At 42.3% G+C, this 7,541-nt stretch overlaps 2 non-coding genes across 2 annotated transcripts; one reads left to right on the plus strand and one right to left on the minus strand.

Annotated features, from left to right (window-relative positions):
* Positions 1-4,868: 4,868 nt before the first annotated feature.
* LOC146633003 (5S ribosomal RNA) lies at positions 4,869-4,987 on the minus strand. The gene has a single exon (XR_014906189.1). It is a non-coding gene; the product is annotated as a 5S ribosomal RNA (ribosomal RNA).
* Positions 4,988-5,346: 359 nt separating this feature from the next.
* Positions 5,347-5,465, plus strand: LOC146633004 (5S ribosomal RNA). Its single transcript, XR_014906188.1, has one exon. It is a non-coding gene; the product is annotated as a 5S ribosomal RNA (ribosomal RNA).
* Positions 5,466-7,541: the final 2,076 nt, after the last annotated feature.

Consider the following 7,541-nt stretch of genomic DNA (forward strand, 5'->3'; position numbering starts at 1 on the left):
CTCTGTTAAGATCCTAACAAATAATGTTGATCACAGAGATATTTTATCAAAGACTTAGATGAAATGGTGACAGTAGTGGAGTAAAAGAGAACAGGTTAAAGAACCAAGAAGTTGTTCTCAAACACTGTGCACTGTTGTGTGTAGTCCCAGTTTATCAGTTACATTACATTACATTTATATCACCAAATCATAACAAAGATTGGCTCAAGGTGCTTTGTACAGTATTATAACCCCAACAAGGCATATTGATGCAACATTTTAATTGGTTTTACTTCTGGTTTTGTCAACAGTTTTACACTTTATCCTTATTAAATCATCCAACTCAATACATCGGCCTGTTCCTTGGATTTTGACAAGGAGAGTGTTTACCTGTCTGTATAGCTTAGTCTACATTCATGAGGACAACACTTAGTGAGGACAGAAAAACTCTGCTAATATACTGTACTATACAGTCTCGGTCGTTGTGTCCTTGGGCAAGACACTTCACCTACCGTCTACTGGTGTTGGCCAGAGGGGCCGATGCCGCGATATGGCAGCCTCGCTTCTGTCAGTCTGCCCCAGGGCAGCTGTGGCTACAACCGTAGCTGCCTCCACCAGTGTGTGAATGTGAGAATGAATGAATAGTGGTATTGTACAGCGCTTTGAGGGCCCCGAAAAGCGCTATAAAAATGCAATCCATTATTATTATTATTATTATTATTATTATTATTATTATTATTATTATTACTAAAGTGTCAGATCATATTTCTCTACCAACTCAGTCTTGATCTGAACCTGGAGACTATGAATCAGGCCAACAGCTTCTCAGCTGAGGTGAAGATCTGAATCTTCTGCTGCATGCTGAGGGACAAAGAGAGGACACTTTCCTGGTTTCTGGTATGACATCAATACCATATAAAGTACTATTTAAACACTGTTATATACAGTAAATGTAGATCAATAGAACTTTATTAATCCCTTGGGTGGTTCCTCCAGGAAACTCAATTTCCAGTAGCAGTTATAATGTAAAATAAAGCAGAATAAGAGAATATGAACATAAGCATAAATATAGCATATATACACATGTATAAATACGGAATACATCAATAGGAATAGCAGTCAAATATTGTCATTAATGACATGTAGACAGCCAAAAGTCTGTTGCACAGTGACAAAGACTACAGCTTAGTTTTCTCCAGTTACGTGACTCTTATGGTTTTGGTCTGTCTGTAAACCTGCTAAACTGGATTCTGCCATGGTAACAGCACTGGCATCATCAGCTTGCAGTCAGGTGAGATGTACAGATTCCTTGTCTTTGAGTCAGATACAACACAGACACACCTGAGTGAAACAGAGTGGCTTTTATTTCTGGGTATTTGCTCTGGACAATGACATTGTTGTCAATTCTGAGAAAAATAAAATCACAATAGACTCCAAATTTAAGTCTTTCAGACTGATAGATGTCAGTGACTTTGTTAAGATGGTAGTGTGATGTCCTCTCTTTGTTACACAGCTTCTACTTAATCCAGCATGTCTGTAGTCAGGCCTGGATGTGAGAGTGTAACTTGTGGTTAATCGCAGTTAACTCCTGATTTACCGGCTCTGCATGTGAGGACCCAGGAGAGCTGTCTCCCTCTCTCTGCTGTCCAAACATCCCTCAGACTGAGGTTTGAGTGTAACTGGTGTGGTTCTGTGTTGTGTCTGACGATAAAAGGTAAAAGAAAGAAAGACCTCCAAATAAATAGCTTGCCCACTCCAGCTCCTCTCCCACAGGGGAATTGTAGAAAAGGGGCAGCATTTATTTTTTACATTAAAGAAGGTTTTAAGCTTTGTGAAGCGCTATGTCTTCACAATGTATTGTGTAGGTGACTTGGAGCACAGAAGGATTGCGTACATGCTTACAAACACATATAATCCAGAAGCCTGCCAGGCCAAAGGCCCAAAATTCATTTTGCTTCTAACTGCATTTCAGTTTGCTTGGTAACGGATGACAGAAGACCAGTCAAGAAAGGACAAGCCCTCAGGGACCATCTAGGCTTGAAATTTATTGCCATGTATGGAAGGTGTTATAGAAAGAGGAACTTCTGTGTCTGTTTTTAGCCATCTAAGATGTACCATTTACTGTAATCAATGTATTTCAAGGTTCAAGGTTCAAGGTTCTTTATTTGTCACATGCATAGTTATCAGTGTTGGGACTAACGCGTTATTAAGTAACGTGTTACAGTAACTACGTTATTATTGTGGTAACGAGCACGGTAACTAGTTATTATGCCAAAATCAGGAACGCGTTACTCGTTACTGGGATTTAGATAGGCTCGTTACTCGTTACTTCGTGTGGTGGCTATCGCGGAGTTTCCACAGATTCAGTAACATTAGCAAGTGGTGGAGGCAGCAGGTGGATGAAGGAAAAGGGACACAGAAGGAAAAGAGACCTGAGGCGGCCGCCGGTCCAAGTGTGAACTGAACTTCAGGTAAGAAGTTATGACCTGCAGTCTCTCTGGGTCAGATATGAACCAAGTTTAGGTGGAGTTTATTTTCGTTATGCTGACTTTTTCCGTACTGCGTGCTAGCTAGCATGACGGAGTTTCTACACAGCTGGGTGGTGCTATGAAGTTAATGATGTTGAACTTTATTTTGTTCATAAGTTATTAGAGTTGCCAACCGTCCCGTCTGGTATTCAGAGAAAATATTACGCGTTTCTTGTTGAGGTGAAAAGGAACAGTTGGTCCCGGACTTCAGCTACAATGAAAAAGACACAAAGCTGGATTTATTCTGTGTCTTTGCTGCACAGCTGCCTCTTCTTCTTTCATTCTCTCCCCCTCCCTCTCCTGTTTCTGCTTCAATCATGAAAACTGATCAATGATCAGCTGATCGTCTTTTCTCTCTTGTTTGTTTATCGCCCACTTTGCGCCGAAAGAGGAAACCAGCGGATGTCTATGGGCTCAAAATGTGGTCATAAATATTTTGTACTTGTAAAAAAGATTTGTATGTGTAAAAAATATTTGTATGTGTAAAAAAGATTTGTATGTGTAAAAAAGATTTGTATGTGTAAAAAAGAATTTGTGTGTGCGTAAAAAAGATTTGTATGTGTAAAAAAGAATTTGTGTGTGCGTAAAAAAGATTTGTATGTGTAAAAAAGATTTGTATGTGTAAAAAGAATTTGTGTGTGCGTAAAAAAGATTTGTATGTGTAAAAAAGATTTGTATGTGTAAAAAGAATTTGTGTGTGCGTAAAAAAGATTTGTGTGTGCGTAAAAAAGATTTGTATGTGTAAAAAAGATTTGTGTGTGGACTTAGAAAAAAAACCCCTGCAAGTTACAAGTACGAATTTTTGACCCTATTTTTCTTCCCTTCATCTGATTGGTCAATGTCATGTCAATCACAAATGTAACAATCCAATCAGAGAACAGATGGGTTTGGCTGTCGAGGGGCGCTTTTTTTGAACTGCAGGTCTTTGAAGGGAATAAATGCCCTTTTACATGCCAACCCAGCGTTTTCCTTCATCACCACGAAGGAAAACAGTCTGTGGTCGTCCGAGTTTGGTGATTTTTATGTCACAGGTCTACGTGTTTAATACAGGGACTTCCACAGCCTTTTCAACAGCGCTGCGGACCGCGGGGTGGGGGCGGGCAGTGTTTTGGAAATGACAGTCTTTATTACAAAGCTTTCTTCGTTATGAATTAGCATACATGTTTTTATTGAACATTTGAAGAACTAGCAAAAAACATAAAGTCAGAGATAAAAACGACAAGGAGCAGGTGCATCTAGTACAGGTAGAGCTGCTGCAAAAACCCACAGAGCCCAGCAGCCAGCGTAACAAATTCTGGATCCTTTGCTTTTAGTTAGCAATTAGCATTAGCAGCACATCCTGCGTCCGATGTGAAAGAACTTTTATGCTGCGCACTGTGACTCACAGCAATGGTCCTGGGTCAGCCCTGACTTTGTGTTAAACTAATCCTAAAGCAATAATGTTATTTCTAACCACTGATATACCACAACTTTTACCAACAACCTTTAATGTTTTCCATTTCAATCGTGAGCTGTGACCTCCAGAAACAGTTGAGCAAAATGAGACTTTCCTTTTTAAGATGATTTAAGAATCTTCTGTCATACTTGCCATAGCAACCTTTAACAACCAAAGAGCCACTTGGATCACGGCTACGAAATGCCGTTGCAACTTTGCCAGGACGGCGGCTCGCAAGGCCTCCCTTGGTGCTGCATTACAACCGCAACAAGGGAGGCGTCGACAACCTGGACAAGGTCGTGAGCACGTACAGCTGCAGGAGAAAGACCTGCAGGTGGCCCGTGGCCCTTTTTCACAACATGGTCGACGTGGCGGCCTACAACGCATTCGTGCTGTGGAGGGAAATTCACCCCGACTGGATGGCGGGCAAGCTCAACAAACGACGGCTCTTCCTCGAGCGACTGGGCAAAGCGCTCGCGCGCCCCATGCTCGAAGCCAGGGCGTTAGCGCGAGGACGGGGAGGAGGCCGAGTCGCGGGCCGAGGTACTGCCACCGAGGCCGACGATGCCGATGCTCGTACTACTCGCACCGCCGACGCTACGCCACACGACTCCTCTCCGGTCAAGAGGCGAAGGTGCCGCGTGTGTCCCAAGAGCAAAGACGTCAAGACCAAGATCCTGTGCCACGAGTGCCGAGTGTACGTGTGCACCAACTGCGCCGTCACGTACTGTCCCAACTACGCCGCTTCACGCACCGACGCTCCCCAGACGCCGCCGACGTCGTAATAACACAAGCGCCCCTCGGGGGTCCTAGCGACCCCCACCCTAATCATCATAATAACACACACGCCCCTTGGGGGGTCACCACGCCCCAAGAACAGGCGGGCGCACAAGGGTTAAACTGTCATTTGTGTCTTGAAGTGCAGAAGCTTACGGCACCTGGTATTCCCAGGCGGTCTCCCATCCAAGTACTGGCCAGGCCCGACCCAGCTTGGCTTCCGAGACCAGACGAGATCAGGCGTGTTCAGGGTGGTGTGGCCGTAAGCGAGGGACTGCTTCAGAAACAGCCTTTTTATACATGCTGTGATGACACGGTCGTGCTTACGTTTTTTTATGTCCTGTATACAAGTTGAATTCTCCAAAGCACAAAAATGTTGGACTTCCAAATGGTCCTAACACACTGTGTGCTCTCTGTCACTTTAACACTGTGCTGTGAGAAACTAACATGTGTTATTATGGTGACGTTACCGCGGGAAAAGCATTTTTGCAGCTCAGTGTTGACGCTGCAGTTCACAACAAAGGTTTGCATGTTTTCGCTGTAACATGTGAAGCTTAGCACAATACTATATTTTAAAGTGCGTGACATTTGCCAAGTATAAAAGGTCTTTTATAGCGGGCTTCCCTCGCTTACAGCCATACCACCCTGAACACGCCCGATCTCGTCTGATCTCGGAAGCTAAGCAGGGTCGGGCCCGGTCAGTACTTGGATGGGAGACCGCCTGGGAATACCAGGTGCTGTAAGCTTTTGCACTTCCACACACAAACTGCAGAGGGCGCCGCTGCTCACTCAGTGGAGGCAGCTTCAGGAAAAGCTTCATGACAACGCTCCTGATTGTATTTCGCTTTTGTGCAAAACAAAATAACAAGAACGAAATATTTAGGAAATACACAAACTTATTTATTCTGTAAATGTAGAAAATGTCTGTGGCTAGTCCGTCTGGGCTCAGTCGAGAGGAACTTGTTAACCTTGTAGTGTGCAGCGGGCACAGTGTCAACCTGACACCCATGTTCACTATTGTAGTCTGTTCAGAGAGCTACGCTTCCACTGCTGTAGATATATTCATAGCACTCTGTAGATCTGTTTACCTCACACCGATACATCTGTATATATGTAGTACATCTGTATATTTGCTCTTATTGCATTTACTGATAAGATGCAAACTGTATTTTGTTACCCTGTATTTAGACATGTGTAATGACAGTAAAGTTGAATTCTAAATGCTAAACATTTAAACAAAAGCAGCTACACAGCTACAGGAAAAGTTTTTAGAAGTGATTTTTAGAAGGCCAGTAAAGAGAGCATGGAGACAGATGGAGGATGCCAAATCCACTGAATCTACACGCTTCCTGTTTCCACCTCATCCTTCCAGTGCTCTACTATACTCCCTGCTCTCTCTACCACAACTGTCTTTGAACTTGCCTGGGCCAGGTCTGAGTCCAGCTTTGCAACTCCAGCCAGGTCACATGACACAGGGGTGTGGTCTGATGTCAACAGGCAGGTCAGTGGAGCCCTCTGGTGATGGATTTATGCCAGTGAAGCAGGAGGAGGCCTGAGAACAGACAGCAGGCTTAACTAGCAGGACAAAGTAGCATGTAGTACTTGAAGGAGTCATCACAGCCAATCAGTTCTCAGGAAAATGGAACATCACATAAATATTTCTCTTCTTTGATTTTCATCAATGTATTTCCTTTGAAATTTAAAAAAGTAATTTTTTTTATTTTTTATTTTGAAATATTTCCTTCTGTCAATATCTCTGCCTGATTAGAAGCTCATAGGCACTTCCTGTCACTCTACAATAAAATAATGTAAAGGCTGCCCTCTCTGCCATCCCACTAGCTGACCTAACTGACACAAGTAAACTGTGCTAAGATACTCTACATGGACTGAGGTTCTTGGCCACATACATATAGATTTGTGTGGCTGTAGAAATCATGCCATGAAGCTCCCAGCGCACATTTTTGATGCTTCTGTTTGTGGCAGAGGAGGTTTGGAGCTCGGCAGAGCCTTGGTGGCTTTTACTGACTATACACCCCTACCCATTTATTATGAACTAACAGCACAACTGTTTGTGTTTTTTTTCTATATTACACTTGCATGATTTAGATTTATACTTATGTGGCAGCTATTCACTGGCCTGACAAAGTTATTTTAAATGATATCATGTCATGAATAACACAAGTTATTTTCCATGAAATTGAAAAGTGAATGAGACGTGCATGTAATTTGACATATTTTGTTGTTTTGTGTGTGTGTTTGTCTGTATTAAATTTTGACGTGTATCTGAAAAACACAATTTTGAAAACACTGGAAAGACCTCAAGACATTTTTTCTTTTGCTTACTATGTAAACAAAAATTCCCACCAATGCTTTTCAGTGTGAAATTTAGTGTGTAGAGAAAATACCTGTGCCAGGTTGTCTCCATCTAGTGGTGAATAACGCATTACCACTACATCAGGTGAGTTTCTCTCTGTGCACAGTGACACAAAACTCATTTAACAACATAAACTATTTAAAAAATGATGTAGGCAGATCAAGGCAATGTTACAGATTCAGTAAGAACAGAAGTTTATTGCAATGCTTCAAATATGCAGGGCGTCACACTAACACAGTTGCTTATGTCCAGCATAGCACTGGGGCTAAATCCAGACCTGAAATCTTTGGAAGTTTCACTCAGTAACAGCACCTTTTTAATATTATTGACTATATTTTATAGTCACAGTTATAAAAAATGTCAAACATTATACGTTAGCTAAAGGTTGAAGTCACAGAGCTATACTGAACAACAATGCAATTTGAGTTTTTCTTGTTTGTACTATATA

This window comes from Diplotaxodon limnothrissa, linkage group LG4, assembly GCF_057381915.1.
Source record: "Diplotaxodon limnothrissa isolate DT_005_m linkage group LG4, D_limnothrissa_male_GT1.1, whole genome shotgun sequence".
In the NCBI taxonomy this organism is placed as follows: Eukaryota; Metazoa; Chordata; class Actinopteri; order Cichliformes; family Cichlidae; genus Diplotaxodon; species Diplotaxodon limnothrissa.